This window comes from Pecten maximus, chromosome 7 (assembly GCF_902652985.1).
Source record: "Pecten maximus chromosome 7, xPecMax1.1, whole genome shotgun sequence".
Taxonomy (NCBI): domain Eukaryota; kingdom Metazoa; phylum Mollusca; class Bivalvia; order Pectinida; family Pectinidae; genus Pecten; species Pecten maximus.
Genome location: NC_047021.1, coordinates 21,127,461 through 21,145,512, shown reverse-complemented (window position 1 = coordinate 21,145,512; position 18,052 = coordinate 21,127,461). Strand labels below are relative to the sequence as shown.

Sequence of the window (18,052 nt, the reverse complement as noted above, 5' to 3'; positions counted from 1 at the left end):
AGCGATTTCAATCGTTTCCGCTGTCCAGAATCAATTTGGCTATATTTAGCTATTTGGAGATGGTATGGATATGATTTCCTGACTAAATGTAAGACCGTTGCTTTCCTCGGACTTTAAGCAGGCCTAACGCTTAAATAGGAAAAGCACCATCATCTATAAACCCTAATGAAACGTATGCATGAGAATGGAAACCAACCCGGGCGGATAAAATGGGTAAATTGACATGCTTTTTCGTGCTATCAAATGTCACTGGCTTTGGCTTCAATGAAATACACAAGCTACCGTGATTTCTAGAGTAAACAACATACAATGTTGAGCAGGTGCCGCCAACATAATAACAGTAGCATTGTTATTGTGTTACCTTGTAACCTACTAATCGTTTAGATAACCCAGGATGCAAGATTTCCCGTCCAACCGAGCGTGTCTGCTGATGCCCTAGATTTAATTGATTATAGAACGGTGTCAACTGCATGTGTCTAGATTTAAAATAATTGATAAATATGTATTTAACATCTCTGTAAGTGACACAGACGGTCCGAATGAATAAATGCGATATAACGAAATATTTTACATCCACAGAAGCCCATATTTTTAACTAAAACGTTACTTATATCGGTCTTAAAATGTAGTTGTTTACTGAATTATATGAAAAAATATAATGACATCATACACCATTTACTATTTAAGTACATATAACAAGTTAACAGTTTACAGCAGTATATATTCATCTTAACATTTGACAATTCTGGTTTTTCACACGTTCATTTTTCGCGTAACTATCGGAAAAAAATAAACATGTTGTCTGATTGGTCTGCAAAGTGTCATGTTTGTTTGACAACATTGCAGCAAACAACATGTATTGCAAAAGTACCAAACAGTCAATGCTTGTCATATCTATGACTTCTCATTCATACTAAATATCACAATAAGCCAACTTGCTGTACACTAACTTTTCAATTCTAATTGAATAGTCATTTTATTATAAAACAACTTATTTTGTTGTTCTATGATTATTGTTGAATTTGTTATAGATAAAGAAAAAAAAGAAGCTCAATAGATTAGTGTAGTGACCATTTGATACATCCAAAATAACTATCTAAAAATCCTATACAAAGATTGCAATAAGTAATATATTAGTGGCATTTTTTCAGCACATTTAAAAACACCAAAATGATAATATACCTGTCTAGATACATACATAAGAATTTATATAAAATGCATGGAGTAGATTCAAGTAATAATAATAAAGTCTGTTTTGAGGAGTGGCCTTTCTTGTAGTTTTAATAATTGAATGTTCACCCATTGTTACAATGTATCTCATGCACAGGGTTTTCAGGCCTCAAAAAAGGCATAAAAGCAAGCTTTGCCTTGAAAAGTCCTAAAAATAAATGGGGGGGGGGGGGGGGGGGCTTAAAGTCCTAAAAATTAACTAATTTTGGTAATCACAATGTTAATGTTGTGTTTTTTAATGTGTGTGCTTTTAAATAATTTTTCAAATTTCTATCTTCATAAAGAAACTACTCCTAATGTAAAAACTCCCATTTGAAAATATCAAATAAAAGAATCCAAAAAAATATATGTATCATAGAATTAGGATTTTTCCTCATTTTACAAAAATTAAGAGTGCCAGCAACCATGTTTCATAAATACTAATAAAGACAAAGGTTGATTGATCTTATAAAAAAAAACAAGCAAGCAAAGACTAGAGTAAAATGTCTTGAAAAATACTTAATTTCATTGTATAAGTTAGTAATGATTTTACAATATTGAATAATTAGAAAGATAGAAAAGGCCCAGAAGGGCCTAATCATAAATAAAATGACCTCAAATTTAATAGTAAAATTATATTCCTGTACAAACCCTTATACAACTAGGAAGTTTTCAATACAAATAAAACACACAAAATCTACATGTACATCTTACAAACGTTATAGTATTTTTTTTTAATAATGGGCAATCTCGGATAGGAAAATATGTTAAAAGATAATCATTAATTTTATCTATGACCTTAATATTAAGACATAGTCATAATAAAAGATGAAATATTTACCCCTCATTTTGGTTATTGATAATTTTATGGATGTAATGTACAATGTACTATCATCCATGTGCCTTACATAGTGAATTGTAATTACAAACCTTAATGATCAATTAATAACCTTGATAAGTGTACATTTCCAAGGATTTACAATACTAAGTTACATGATTCAGTTACAACAATGTCAAAACATAGTTTAACCTTGAAAAGTAAATCAACAGTATGTAAATATAAACAGGGAAATTATTTACTGCTTTAGTTTAATAATTATTTATGTTCACACTGTAATATTTTATCTTAATCAAACATATTTTCCATGTCCCCTATATAATGATGTGACATATATACATAATGTGGATAGAAAACTTCACAAGACACTAACACACAATATGAATCTAAGTTATCAATAAACATAATCCTAAACTGTATTTCAATTTCTGTCCCTTCAGATTGCCAGGCGAAGACATATCCAGTCTTGACCAATCACAGTATGGGATAACACATCTCAAGTAGACATGAATTTGCAAGAATGAGGACATACAAGGAGCCTAAGCGGATTGATAAGCCCCGCGTCCGGGAGCCAGGCATTGTCAATCCTGACTATGTTAACCGCATAGCAGCAAGTTATCACCAGAAAAATAATGTTATTCCAGATGGAAGCAGCAACAATGAGATGGACCCTTCTGGGACTAATCATCACTGCGACGATATCAGCAGTCCTAAGGGCAGTGAAGATGGTGCAATGTGCACCATTCAAGAAGATGAGATAACTCCAGGACCAGAGAAGGAAGATGTAGAGATTGTGCAATGCAAAGATCTAGATAATGGTCTTGGACTGGAGGTCAGCCCCATGAGTGACGATGGGGCATGTGACAATGAAAGAGAGATGGAGACAGAGGAAAAAACTGTGCTCTCCCCACCACCACCTCCTGACTGCAGGTCTGAAGATGTGGACCAAAAGATGAACAATGTTATTGTTAGTGAAAAAACTGATATACAAGCCACAAGCCCACATAGCAATAATAGCACCACAAGGAAGAAAAAGACAACCAAACCAAAACCTAAACAATCTGAAAATTCTGATACAAAGAAACCCTTGAAAGCAAAACCTGGAACAAACAAAAAGAAGACATCATCAAAAGTTTCTAAGTCTAAAGATACAATTAACAATGACTTGAAAGATACAATTCAGCCTGAGTTAAATGGTACTGAAGAATTTAAAGACAGTATTGATGTAGTTGACCCTGCCACACATGATCCCTTCCCCACCAAAGAAAAAGAAATCCATCAAATCATTGCCTTCCAAAAAATCAGAGAAAAAGTTATCAAAATCAAAAGAAAAAGTAGCTATTAATGAAAACAATGTATCAGATTTGCATATTACTGAAAAAGATGACTTGGACACTTCTAGTAAGTCTGATGCTTCCTCACCAAGGGTCTCTAAACGTACACCAAAAAGGAACAGGAAGTATCATAGTGAGGAGGAAAGCGAGTGGCCAGTCAAGGAGGAATCAGAATCTGGAAAAAAGAAGGATAGTGTCAACAAATCATCAGTTGTGAAAAAATCCCCAATCAGAAAAAGAAAGCTTCTGTTTGAGGATGATGACATTGAAGAGGAAGAGGAAGTGGTGCCAGAAGCACCTCCTGCCGAAGAAATAGTGAAAAAACCAGTGAAGAAAAGACGGAAAAAGGTGGAAGAAAAATCAACAACAGAAATAAAACCAGAAACAATAGCTGAAACAGAAACTACGACAGAAAAAGCTGTAGTTGAAGGAGCTGAGGCAAAATCAGAAAATGTCCAGAAAAAAGTCAAAAAACCAAGGAAGAAGCCTGCTGCCAAAACTCCAAAGACAGCAGTGAATGAGAATATTCCTCCAACAGATATTGCTAATGGAGTAAACAATGTTAGTTTAGATAAAACGAGTCAGGAGGAAAAAGTTCTTGCCACTGAGCATGACAGTATTGAACAGAAGAGCACAGAGGACAATGGATCAGTGGACACTAAATCAAACACTACTGTCTGTAAAAAAGTAGAGACATCAGATGTAAAAAAGAAAAAGAAAACTATCAAAAAGTCGAAAGTTGCACCAACAGATGAATTAAAAAAGAACAATGATGTAACAGAGGAAGAGGGTAATAGTTCTGTAGTTAACGAGACAAATGAGAATATATGTGATAAACCAGAAGTGAAACCATTGGAAGTAAAAAAGAAATCAACTAAAAAGAAAAAGAGCATAGTTAAAAATCAGGAAAATGTGAATGATGAAAAGAAAGACATTGATATAAAGGATGAAAATGTGGAAAAAGATGAAGACTTGGTGAAAGAAGTGAAAGAGGAAATAGAGAATCTGAAGTGGCAGAAAGTTTATCTAATTTGCCAGCTATTCCAGTTGTAAAGAGACCCCCAGTGGTGATCACTTGTCAGCACTGTGGTCATGTGTCACACAGCAAGGGTGCCAACACCCGGCATCTACGCAAGTGTGTGGTCAGTATCCTCAAGGGGGAGGGGCCAATGTCACCTACCCGGGCCAGCTCTAGCGGGATAGAGTCAGAGGATAAGACGATTGGACCTACTGAAAATGGGGAGGACATCAAGGATGTGAAAACTACTATATTATTACAAAACCAGGAGATAAAAAAGATAGAGACAGGCACTGCCGGGGAGGCCCAGTATAGGTGTCAGCACTGCACATATGCAACACCAAAACGGGCCATGCTTGCTCGCCACATGAGGACTCATGGTATATACGTGTGTTTGCGATGTACATTCATTTCTGACACTCATGATAGCCTCAAGGACCATTGTCACAGGGAGCACAAAGACAGAACAGACTTTAAGTTGTGTCGAAAGTGTAGTCGTTACGTCAAATGTACGGAAGTAACCTTGGAGAAACACATGGAGGAATGCTTAGGGCCGGTCCCTTTCATTTGTAATCACTGCAGCAAAGAATTCAAATATGAATCATCTCTCAAATCCCATATCATACGCCATAATCCAGATGCACCAAAACGCTTCCATTGTGAAAAGTGCAGCTACGAATCGAACTACAAAGCCAACCTTAAAAAACATATGGCTAATATCCATGGAGAAAAGGTGAAGCATGTACGTTGTGTGCATCCAGATTGTGAGAAAATGTTTTACACAGAAGACAGTATGCGAAGACATTTAAAATGGCATTCAGAGGAACGACCTTTTAAGTGCCCAAATTGTGACAAACGGTTCAAAACAAACACTGCCCTACGAGGACACAAGGTGATACATGACCCATCTCGCCCATTTAAGTGCAATATCAATGATTGTACAAAGGATTTCCGATCCAAGAAACATTTAAAAAATCATCAAGAAGAATTCCATCAAATTGCTGACAAGAAATTTATGTGTAGTCAGGAAGCGTGTACATTTGCATTCTTCAAAAGGAGCCACTTAGAACGCCATCTCATCACACACACAGGTTTGTATTTTAGGCTGTGATTGATGAGTCTCTCACTAGTTTGGTATCTCCCCAGATCAATATCAAATTAGATTCAATTTTGTCACAGGGCTTACAACTAATTTGTAACATGGGACAAATGCAATGGCCATTCATTCAATTTGGCTCTTCCTGTGTCTGTTGCATTTTTTTCTTAAAAAAAACCCAACAGAGATCTTCATACATAATAAAAAAAACAGTATTTCTATCTACAATGTGATAAATCAAGGGCAATTACAAGATATAAACAAAATATAGATTTCCATGGAGACACTTGAAAAATAGACCAGGTGTTCCAGAAGACCTAGGGTATTCTGCATGTGGCTGCAATAAGTTTATATTACATAAATAGGTCATGATTTGGGTTGCTGTCATCATTTCTTATATTATGTAATTAGCAACTTATTAAAGAATTGAGGACGATGGACATGCATATTATGCTTTCTTAGCAAATTATTTCATGCAGGTTCCTTAATTAGACTGATCATTATAGTTGACAGGTGGCCATCTTGGATTTTGACAGATGAAATTTATATTATTTCTTCGTATGTAAATCTGAATATTTTTAGCTCAGCATCAGCACTAGATGGCTGTCGTGGGCTGTACATATTGCACTTTGCTTGTGGTCTGTCCCTCATCTGTCAGTAAACAATCCAATTCCACCATTTTATAGAGGGATATATACCTATTTCTGTTATCCCATCCTGTCCTGTTTGAATCAATAACATATAATTAGAACAATATTAACTCAAAAGATTCCGTTCATATATATGTACACACCATATATATCATAAAGCATCAAGTTCCAGTATATATACCTGATTACTTTCCGATGGTCATTGGTCAAGATTAAAAGGTCAGATATATATGTGAATATATATATATGTAACATAGCTATATATATATAGTAACACAAGTGACGAAGGAAGACAACTTTTTGACTCGTGCCCTAACCGGGCCTCGAACTCACGATCTACGGCACCCAATCGCCTAGCCAGAAATAACCGCAGCTTATACCGCTGCGCCACATTGGCGTTCTTAAAAAGAACGTTTCAATTGCGTAGTGATGGTCGGCCCGATACCCTGACATGATCATTGCGGAAGTCGTCTATTAGATGATATGAATATCTGGATTGCAATGTATTTACATACATGGATACAAATTGTACATATATTTTAAATATTTCTCTCGGTACAACTAAGACAGGAAATTCAAATCTTTATCTTCAGATCACCAACACATAGTGCATATATATGATACATTGTGCTAATAAATAGACATATAACAAAGTAACACAAATGATGAAGGAAGACAACTTTTTGACTCGTGCCCTGACTGGGCCTCGAACTCACGGTCTACGGCACCCCAATTACCTAGGCAGAAATACCCGCAGCTATATAGCAATAGGATTGGGGGCATTCATGTCTCAGCAGACATTTTCTCACTATCTTCCGCTATTATACTCATGAGAATCAATTGGACTAGCTAGTACAAGAATAATATATCTTGATTTCAACTCTATTCGTTGTTGTGCCCAATCAATTGTTTGAGTCAGATCAGTAAAACAAAAAGGCAGTACAGGTGGCTATGGCCATCTTTGATTTGACAGTTGAAGTATGGCTGTATATATATATATATTTCTAAATAAGGAAAGAAAGGATATTTTGTAAACCTTGAACCATGGAAATCGAAGTGTAATACCAACTCCAGAGATCAGATTCAGCTCAATTTTATGTTTCAACATAGCAAGAAATTCTGACTATCATCACTAGCCTATATATATATTCAGAATCATTTGACTAAAGGTGCACCCATTAAATTTTTTAGGCTGATTATAGGAGATCAAAATGGTCAACAGACAGCCATCTTGGATTTTGACAGTTGAAATTTGTTATTGCTATTTATTAAAAAGTATTGGAAGATTATTTCTCAAACTTAATGTAAAGGTAATTATGAAGAAAAAGAAACAACAAGAGAAAAGATCAATTAAAAGCACCAATAAAGAATTTTCATTGTTAGGCACCAAATGCAAGTTCTCTAGATCTCAGATCTCAATTTTTTAGAGGCAATTTTGCTGTGCAATATAGCCCACCAATAAAAAGTATATGACAGCATGTATATTATTGTACATGACAAGTTTTTGCGCTAGTTGCCATGGAATTGAAATATGTGTCATCCATCAATCATCACGTTAAAGTACGTGGAGACATTGAAAAAAATAGTAGTAAGAAAACGTGTCTCAGATTGTAAAATATTGCAAGGATCTAACACTGATCATGACATACATGTACCAGTAATTATGATGAGATCATTTATCTGGTATATATATATACTTGTTCATTAAATTTGATATTTCATATTACAATTAAAATGAACACTTGTGACAGATGCTCAGTTTATTTTGAATATATTATCATAACAAATTTTAAAAGCAACAATTGTTCAAATTACATGTTAACAAAATTGCATTTAATGCACAAATGAAGGATCTTACATTTGTGGCTAATTTTATATGTAATTCATTAACCAAGTTCATTATGCCACCATGGCCAGCTTTTAGGCGAGTACCATATAAATTATTGATAATAAATTTCATATTGTATATAGTAATCATGAGTGTGAGATTCTGTTAATCACATAACTTGTGTTTATGAGAATAAAAGTGAAAACTCTCAATATCTATATTGTATATACAAAAGGTAAATTTCGACTAGGGTAGTATAAAACTTTTCCCTACTGAGACAATCATGTACATGTGACGTCATGATCATATAGTTTAATATTGTGATGTCATGAATTACTGATGACATCAAAATAGTGTATATACATGTCTTAATTATGATATTAATGACATGGCATGCACATGTAGAAGAATGTCCGGGTCAGTCATGTGATCATGATATATATATAATTGTTATTATATGTTTATAAATTATCACTTCTCAGAATGAAAAACTATCCCTTTTTACCTGATGTAGGTTTATTATTAGCTGACCTGGTCTGAAGGACCAAGGTGAGCTTATATATATATAATGCCATACTGTACGCATCCATCATCCATCTGTCGTCTGTACTTTAATAACTTCTTCAAACAATTTTTTCTTCTTAACCATTGATTAGAATAATTTGATTGGAAATATCCCTAGGTAGCGCAGATTCAAAATTATACAAATGGTTGAGCTGGATCTTTGAATAAAGAGAAAATTTTTGTATAAATGGTGGGTCTGGTCCCCTATAGTGGCGTGATGGTAGGGCCAAATAGGGGAATTATAGGAAATTCTGAAAAATCCTTCGTCGGATCTGTAGGGACAACAGAATTTGGGCAAAATGTGGTCTGAAGTATCCCTTTGTGAAAAGGAACCAATTTTGTATTAAAGATGGCCTGATTACCATATCATAATCACTGAAATTTCCAGGTGAGCGATACAGGCCCCATGGGCCTCTTGTTGCTGAAGAAACTGTATCAATGTTATTTAATGCAGTACATGTGCATTTTCAACCTAATTTTTTTTCTGTTTCATTTCAGGTGAACGAAAATTTGGTTGTCGTATCTGTGGCAGAGCTTTTCGACATGCGGACAATTTGAAAATTCATATGCGACAGCATACAAATGAGAAACCAGTGAAATGTGACTTATGTGATTTTGCGTGTCGACAGAAAAGCTCACTACAGTATCATCTGCGCAAGTTCCACAATATCATCCCTCCCTCCAAGGAAGCCTCCAATCATGTGGTGGCCATTGACGGAGTTCGAAAACCAGCTTCTGCTACAGTTGGCAGTGCTAATGGTCGAGACAGCAATGGCTCCAAACTGCAAGACAAAAAGCCTCTGTCTCCCATCAACAGATCTCAGAATCCAATGGACTTGTATGAGTTTAAGTCAGATGATGAAATGGACAGCGATGCACTGCTGCCATTGTTCCAGGACAAGTCCCTCAAGTCATTTAGAGTTAACAATGTTGACAAGAGTGAGAACGAGAAACCAGTTGTAATGGAGAACAAGGGTCTGGACCAAGATACTGCATTAGATATGCCTGCAAGCCAGGAGAGTGAGGACAAGCCTACAGGCCAAGAGAATGACTTGTCAACAGGCCTAGAGAATGTGAAGGAGGAACAACTCAAACCTGAAACAAAAAAGAAAAAGCCCATTAAAAAGAAAAAGAAACCAAAGGTTGTGAAAGAAGAAGAAAAGGATGAGGAGGAGGTGGTGAAATCAAATGAAGAGAAACAAAATCTTAACATTAAAGATGATCCAGATGAGGTTACTGGTCAATCAGATATTGTGGCAGAGGATTTGTCTGAGGTTGTTACTGATGTAGTAAAACCCAAACCAAAGGGAAAGACTAAGGGAAAGAAGAAAGCCACTCCAAAGGGCACATCACCAAAGGCAGCTGCTCCTAAAGGCACCTCACCAAAGGCAGCCTCTCCAAAAGGCACTAAATCAACCTCTCCAAAGTCAACCACTCCAAAGTCAACCACTCCAAAGTCAACCACTCCAAAATCAACCACTCCAAAATCAACCACTCCAAAAGCTTCAACACCAAAATCAGGTACACCCAAATCACCAAAAGCAGCAATATCAAAAACAGCTGCATCTAAAGCTGCAAAGGGAAAGAAAGCACCAGCCCCCAAAAAGGGTCGTAAAGTAAAACCAGAACAAGAGGAGGAACTTCCAGTTAAAGCAGAAACAAAACAAGCACCTAAACGATCTCCAAGAACAAAAGCTGCTGCCTCCAAAAAGAGCCCTGGTGGCAAGAAAAAGCCAAAGGCAAAGAAAAAGAAAAAGGAGCCAATAGTTGCAGAGGATCTAGATGAAACTGATGAGTATCGGGAGGATGATGATGAAGAGGAGGTGGAAAAGGAGAAAGTCGGTTTTGATCTACCAAGTAAAGATCAAAGTAAGCAGGTTAAAGAAAGTGAAGGAGAACAAGAGTTAGGAGATCCAGCCTTTGTAGATGTAATAAAGTATGTGGAGGAACATAGTATGGGCAACTTGTCAGAATCAGACAAACCAGAACAGCCACAAAAGGAAGTTGATGAGGAGCCTCTTCCAGCTGTTGAGGAATCAGTAGAGAAATCAGAGGAGGATGTTGAAGAGAATGCTTTGGATATGACGGCAGCAGAGAAACCAAAAGAGGTAGAAGATATGGTGACTGAGACAGTAACAGAATCTACTGTTGCTGTAGCAGAACCTCTCACAGATATACAAAGTAAAGTAGATGAGGACAGTGATAGGATGAGTAGTGGTATAGATACAGACTTTGAGGAGGAGCTCAAACCTCCGCCGGCTCCTCGTCCTCCTCCCGTGGTGGACAGTGATGAGGGAGACATAGAGTCAGGCCCAGAGGATATTGACACACCAGGGAGGGACTTTGAGTCAACTCCACCAAAGTCTGTTGCAAATAGTGAGAACATCCACAGTGTGCAGAGTCATTCCGGAGGAGAGCCACGTCTTGAGAGTGACTTTGGGGATAGTATATCCCAGCCCTATAGACGCTCAGAGTCACAGCCTGACAGTGGGTCAGAGGTCAAGCGAGATCATGATCCTCTTGATGCTTTGGCAGTCAGCATATCCAAGACTGAGCCTGATGATCTCTCAAAACCGACACCACTGGCAGATGGAGTAGCCTCCACTGTTGTCACTGGTCCTACCAGTGGAGACTTTGGGGGCTCACAGTCCGAGTCTACCATGCCAGAAGTAGACAAGGAATACCTTGGTCAGTATCTACAACAATTTGACTCCACTACACGCTCTGAGGATGAAGTATCTCGTCTAGATAGACTGGAACCAACAGCTGACAGATCCATAGACATTCCTCCTACTCCACAGGATAAAGACTTGCCTCCTCTTAACCTTAGTGCTACAGCACCTCCTCTTAATCTGACAACAACTCCAGAGATCCCTCCTGAGGAGATCCAGCCTGTTCAGGGCACGGACATGTCCAATAAACGCATGGAGATTCTAGAGTGTGATAGGCAGCATGAGAACCACTACCAACCAAGTCGCAGTGTGAGCCCACTGCGTCCATCAGAAAGAATCCCGGACAATGTTTATGACAGTCTGAGTGCTATCACTTCGTACATACCAACCCCAACTCCCACCCCTACTACCAGGGAAACCCCAGTCATCAGACAAACTGAGAACATATTCCCTCCTGTTACTGCCACTACATCTACCACTACCACCTCCACCTCATCCTTTATGCGCTTCACAGAGAATGATGCATTACTGCAACGTCAGAGGATGGCTACTCCCTTCCTTGCCCAAAGTGATCCGAATGCATTACAGAACCTTCATCGCATGGCTGACTCTGCCCTTGCATCACATTCTAATTCTGCTTCGTCATTGCTCCGACGACCTACAACTGTACCTCCACGCGAGGACATGTTTCCAGGTCCCACAGCTGTGACAGCACAGACCATGGCAAGGAATCCATTTAACTCCTGGGCTGGTGTAGCAGGACAGGACGTACGACCTGCTCATTGGTCCCAGACACCATATCTTCAGCGGGACCGGCCCGCCAACTCCACATCCTCCCCACTATTCTCAAAGGACAACTACCTCAGTGGGCGGGAGTTCATGTTTGATCCCTCTCGACGAAGTGTTGCAGAAAGAAATATGTTTCCAGGATTAACTCAGTCTACGACTCGTCCAGAATTACCACATGAAACTTTTCCCATGGAGAGATTTGATTTTGGTTATTTCGGCAGTCATGGTTATCCAGCTGCACCTTCTCTTCAGGAATACACACGTACACAGTGTGGCACCACCCAGAAGTCGTTAGAGGAGAGGTATCGTCAAACGGCCTCAGGTATCACTGACTTTTCCCGTGCTTTTCCTCAAACATCAACATCAGAAATGTTCAGTAGTATTAACATGAACACGTCATTTAACCTGGACAAGTACATGTACAACCGTGAGCCTATTTATCACCCTCAACATATGGGGGACAGCACCAATAGCCCATTTCTGCCCCATGGGGTGGCCCCACAACATACCATGTTTGACCGTGACTACCCCCCACGTGGATTCTACCAGAACAGTCCCTATAGCTTTGTGAACTCAATGAATGATAAGCAATATGCTGCTGCTGCAGCTGCCTCTGCAAAACTAACACATCCTACGGGGTCAGGGGTCACACAAGAGCGGGACTTTGTGCCTCGTCCAAATACTGGGGCTGCAGCAGCCCCAGACAATCAGATTCAGGACCCCTACAGGAATCCCCTGCTGTACAACATGATGAATCGCTACACTTTTGAGTGATTTTGTGTATATGTGTCTGTGATGTAGCCAGCTCTTGTATAAGTCCTCAAGACTACTATCATTATCCACAGGACTCTTTAGGACCTGTTTGTGGACTTGTGGAGTCTGGCATACAAACTCTTAACAGCTGTGTTGTCTTTCTGTACACATCAGAATTTTAAGATTATTTGAGATTTACATGGAAACGTCCAGTAACTGTATCAGTGTCAAGATATAAGTCTTGGGATATATATTGTACCATTTGTTGTCATGTTGTATTATATAAACTCTTCTGAGGACCATCAAAATAAGTCTGAGCTCAGAGGTCAATGATGGAGAGGTCAACCATCTGTGAGATCAAAGGTTGATAATCTTTTGTTTCAGCAGATCTCAATCTTTTCTCTGAGCCCAGACCTTGATTATCACTAAATCTTATTTTATCACATTTCACCTTGATGTTCCACATCACATCTAAAACTAAGTATATAGTGTATATAGCTAACAGATGATGTTCTGGTGATATCTCATTGTTACATTATTACATAACTACTTTATATCATCAGAACTGGGTCTGTGGGCCAGGGATATGCTGTATATGTTCATGTGACGGGGAATGCCAATGTGGAATTGTAACTTTGTTTAGTGGTTTTTGTGAGGTCCAAAGTGGAGGGCCAGATATATAAATTGTTTATATAAGTATGGTGTCGTTCCTCTCATTTTAATTTCAGTCTGTGACAGAGGAGTGTGCAATCTCTGTGTTATATTTTCTAGGGTTGTGTATGAATGTTATATAATTATTAGTGGTACACCACAAGAGGATATTTTTAATTGACCGAATTGACAAAAGTCACTCCCCTTAAATCATTTTGGTAATAGTCTGAGTTAACATGAAACTGTGTCAAAAATTGATTGCTTAGATCAAAAAGTAATATTTTATTAAATTTTGCATTGCTTAAATCAGTGATGGACAAACAGCTTGCTTAAAATTATTTGTTGGGGCTTTCGGAATGCTGTTTGGTTTTTTTAATGCTCAGAAATTATTTTGATGTTTTCTTGTATTTTGTGTTTTAGACAATCATTTAAAATTATGAGATAATATGTTTTCACTAAAGAAAAATATAGATAATTATGATTTTGAAAATTTCAACCATTTTATCCAAAGATTTAAGGCCTATGACATAAATGATGATAATATCTTATTTTCTCAAAATATGAGCCAATAGTAGAAGAATCAGTATGGTTTTGTACACAGTACCCATATTATTTCAAATATCTATAATTTTTCCATGTATTTTGTTAAATATTTCAGTAGTTGCAAGCAATACTGTCTCCGTTAAGATATCTTTGAAGTTTTGTTTTTAAAATTTACAAAACAATTATTGGTGAAAATAAAAATATATACATTATACATATTGAATATGGTCAGATTTAAACTATAAACATATATTACAGAAGAATATATGTCACTTTCAAGATACAAGTATTGTTAAAACTTCTTTTAACTCTTGAACTGGTTTAAAAAAGATACTGTAAGTTCAAGTCAATTGTGAAGTCAGAATTTTCAAGACAGAAACATGTCGTGAATCCTTTATTTTAAAAAGAATTGAGATTAATTCCGTGATATTTTTCACATAATTTGAAAACGAATCCAGAGAAGCTATCAAATTTTGAGGAAGAGATTTAGCTACTTGTATCCTGTTATGTTAGTGCCTAGCATCACAATGAATTATTTCTAAAAGATTTTATCACTAAAGCATTGAGATTTCAAAATAATGTTTTGTATTTTGTATGTGTCACTGTGAAGATGTTGTGATGACTTTCATACCTATAGCAGTATAGGTGTATTAAAGGTATAGGACTTACTGTAGCTGAGAGCAAGTGAGTGTACCCCATCGTGCGATTCAGATGTGTGTACCGGTACCCCATTGTGCGATTCAGATGTACATGTGTGTACCCCATTGTGTGATTTAGATGTGTTTACCCCAGTGTGTGAATCAGATGTGTGTACCACAGTGTGTAAATCAGATGTGTGTACCACAATGTGTGATTGTGAAGTGTCTGTGAAAGATATGTGAATGGAATGTGTGACTTAGGGGTATGTATACAATGTGCATATCCCCATCCAGAAAGAAGAATGTAGCTTGCATGGCCTGAGGAATGTGTGAGTGTGCATGCTGAGGAGAATGTCTATCACTGAATGACTTTTAACAGCACTGGCCAATCAGGGCATGTACATACACAAGGTATTGTATGTACATTTTGATGCAGCAGATCTACTTTTAAATTTGATCAGATTTTTATGACTATGATTTTTAAATGTGTGTATAATGATATTGTGCAAGATATATATAATTTGCATTATGAATTGCCATTAATATGTTACATTTGTAAATATATATTTTTTCTCTTTTAAAATGTCAGTGGTGCCATTGAAAGTTGTATTTGAAAAGTGAAAAATCATGTTTTGTCAAATTATAACATTATTTACTGATTTATATCATGAAATGTAATTTTCCTTTACAAAAGGCATATATTCATCCATCATTTGAGAACAAAGAGGTGTAAATACACATATATATATATATATATTATCCAATAATCACCATGACTACAGTTCTGCTATAAATAGATTTTCCTGCTGCCATGTTCTCGATATCAGCAATTAATTTTGACACACATAGTAAAATATATAATATTTGATTGTACATAAATATACTGCGCAAGGCATTAATGTTAGATGAATCTTGTGTACTAGGAAGTGCTGAACCGTTTTGTTAATTACCAGGTTGATGCACTCATCGACAGGGTTTATCTACTGTGTACAGAAACTGTCTGATGTAGGATGGGACTCATATTTACACAAGAATTTGAATTTACGTTGATCTTGGTTATTTTCAATCTGGATTCCACTGCCAGGTACACAAGTAACCCAGCTGCTATCTGCTGATTTGGCAAAAGAGAATTTATCTCTAGTTCAGTTGGTTGAGTTAGTCTAGTGAGCCAAGGGTTTTGGGTTCAATCCCTGGCAGAGACACTGAAAACTAAGCATCTATACTAAGTCAGATCACACACAATACAGTGTACTTTTTCATCAAAGATTAAATTTCACAAGAATCAACAGAAAAATCAAATTCCTGTGTTTATATATAGAGTCAATAAATCTATCATAGCACTGATAATAAAAATTTAGGAGTGGGTTTATTAAATCCTTTTCTAGCACTAAGTTAAAGGGGAATTCTTTATGATTATAACTGATGTAGAGCAAATCATTTGTATGTAGAATTGTTGCCAAGTTTATTTGAAATCCAGCAATATGGTAGTTTTTGTATGAAATACAAAGAGAAGACTTACAATATATACAACACCCTTTGGGAACGGCCATTTGACCAATCCATGAGGAAATGGCTTTAAGACTTTACAAAATAATTGGGTGGACCTGACAATCTACAATATCTTGACCGAGAAATTACATAGTGTTATTTTATAGGTGTACTTACAGTTGCTAAATTATAGAGTTGAAGACCTAATCTGTTGTAAGCGCTAAGGTAGAATGCCATCTATAATTTTGCCAAGTGATACTTGTGTCAAAACTACATATTTCAGACTTTTACTGATTAAACTAAAACCAAAGAAAATTGAAGGCAATGAATTTTTCCTGGCAGCAAGCTTTTTGTCAATCAGCAGGTGTTTTTGTAATTCCTATTAAAAGCCTGCTGTGTCAAATTTTGTCTGCAATATCAACACAGGCCAGTACAAATAGAACATCATTTTTTGCCGTTTTATTGATGAACAGTTTTGCATTTCGCTAAATATGTTTGTATTCCTTTGAAAGATACATTTCAAGTTTTACAAATCTGGTAGTGGATGTTTTTATTAGAGATATGAAATACTTTTATATTGTTGTTTTATCATAATTTTGAGGTTATTATTTTTGTATTTATCTGACAAAGATTCTTGTACCAAATTTGTACTGTTCTTTAAATAAATGTATAAGGGTTTCCCTAGATCTTGGGATAGCCAAGTCCAAGAAATAATGCAATAATTTGTTTTTCTCTTGAAAAGATGACGGGAAAAATATCAAAACTAATTGCTGATCTAAGTTCATTGTATTATTGTATTGCATGCAAGACTTGTGTTATAGATGTTATCAGTGTGTCGCATTATTTTCAATCATAGTCCCCCAGTGTGATTGGGGCGGATCTGTTTACCATTGATTAGTCTACAGTCCATGGCTCTGCTTGTCTGCTCCTGCCTACTCTAATGTATCTTACAGGCTGTTCATCTCAGGTTCTCAACATACCTATCTCCTAAATGCATAATTACTTGTGTCTTTGACACATCAACTGTTATTGTCCTCTTCCTCATAAGTGGGTATTCTGTGATGCATGTACTCTAGCAATAGGGAAATGCTCAGGTGCTTTTTGGTGTACACTGAAATTGAAGTTAGGTGGTTTACAAGTGGGTTTGAGGTAAACTAATTCACTTTGTGGTAATCAGGGTTTCATGGGGTTATCAGGGTTTTCAATATGTTTATTAGTAGTTTGAAAAAGAATGATTTACTAGTGATGCATTCAGTGTTCACTGTTAATATTTAAAGATAACTACGGTAGTTAATTAGCGATGCACTCAAAGTTAACTCTTAATGTTTAAGATAACCAGTTAACTAGTGGTTGGTTCAAGGTTGATTGTTATTGTCTGAAGATAACTAGTGAACTAGTGGTAAGTTCAAGGTTAAATGTTGATGTTTGTAAATAACTAGTTAACAAGCGAAGCACTCAAGGTTAATCGTCAATGTTTCAAGATAACAAGTTAACTAGTCATTGGTTCAAAGTTAAATTTTTGGGTTCAAGGTTAAATCTTTGTGTTTGAAGTTAAGGGTTCAAGGTTAAATGTTTGTGTTTGAAGTTAACTATTGATGGTTAATTAAGGTTAAATGCTCTGGGTTAAAGGTTAACTGTTAATGTTTGAAGATAACAAGTTAACTTCTATATTTAAAGATAACTGACTTAAGTGTGTAAAAACTGGTCAAGAATTTAAAGACAACTGATTAACATAGTGTTGGGATCAAATTACTATGGGATGCCGTTTTACTATTTATTCCCATTCGGTGATATCACCTATTCAATCAGTGATATCACCTATTCGAATAGGTGATATCACCAATTCATTTTTAGCTCACCGGTTACGAGTAACCGAGAGCTAATGCTGTCACCCCGGCGTCCGCCTTCGCGTCGTCGTCCCACCCCAAAACTTTAAAGTTTTTGGAGTAAGTTTTTGGAAAGCTTGTAAGTCCAAAAGTAT

At 36.7% G+C, this 18,052-nt stretch overlaps 1 pseudogene; it reads left to right on the top strand.

Moving 5' to 3' along the window:
• The first annotated feature begins 29 nt into the window (after window positions 1-29).
• LOC117331888 lies at window positions 30-17,776 on the top strand (annotated as a pseudogene).
• Window positions 17,777-18,052: the final 276 nt, after the last annotated feature.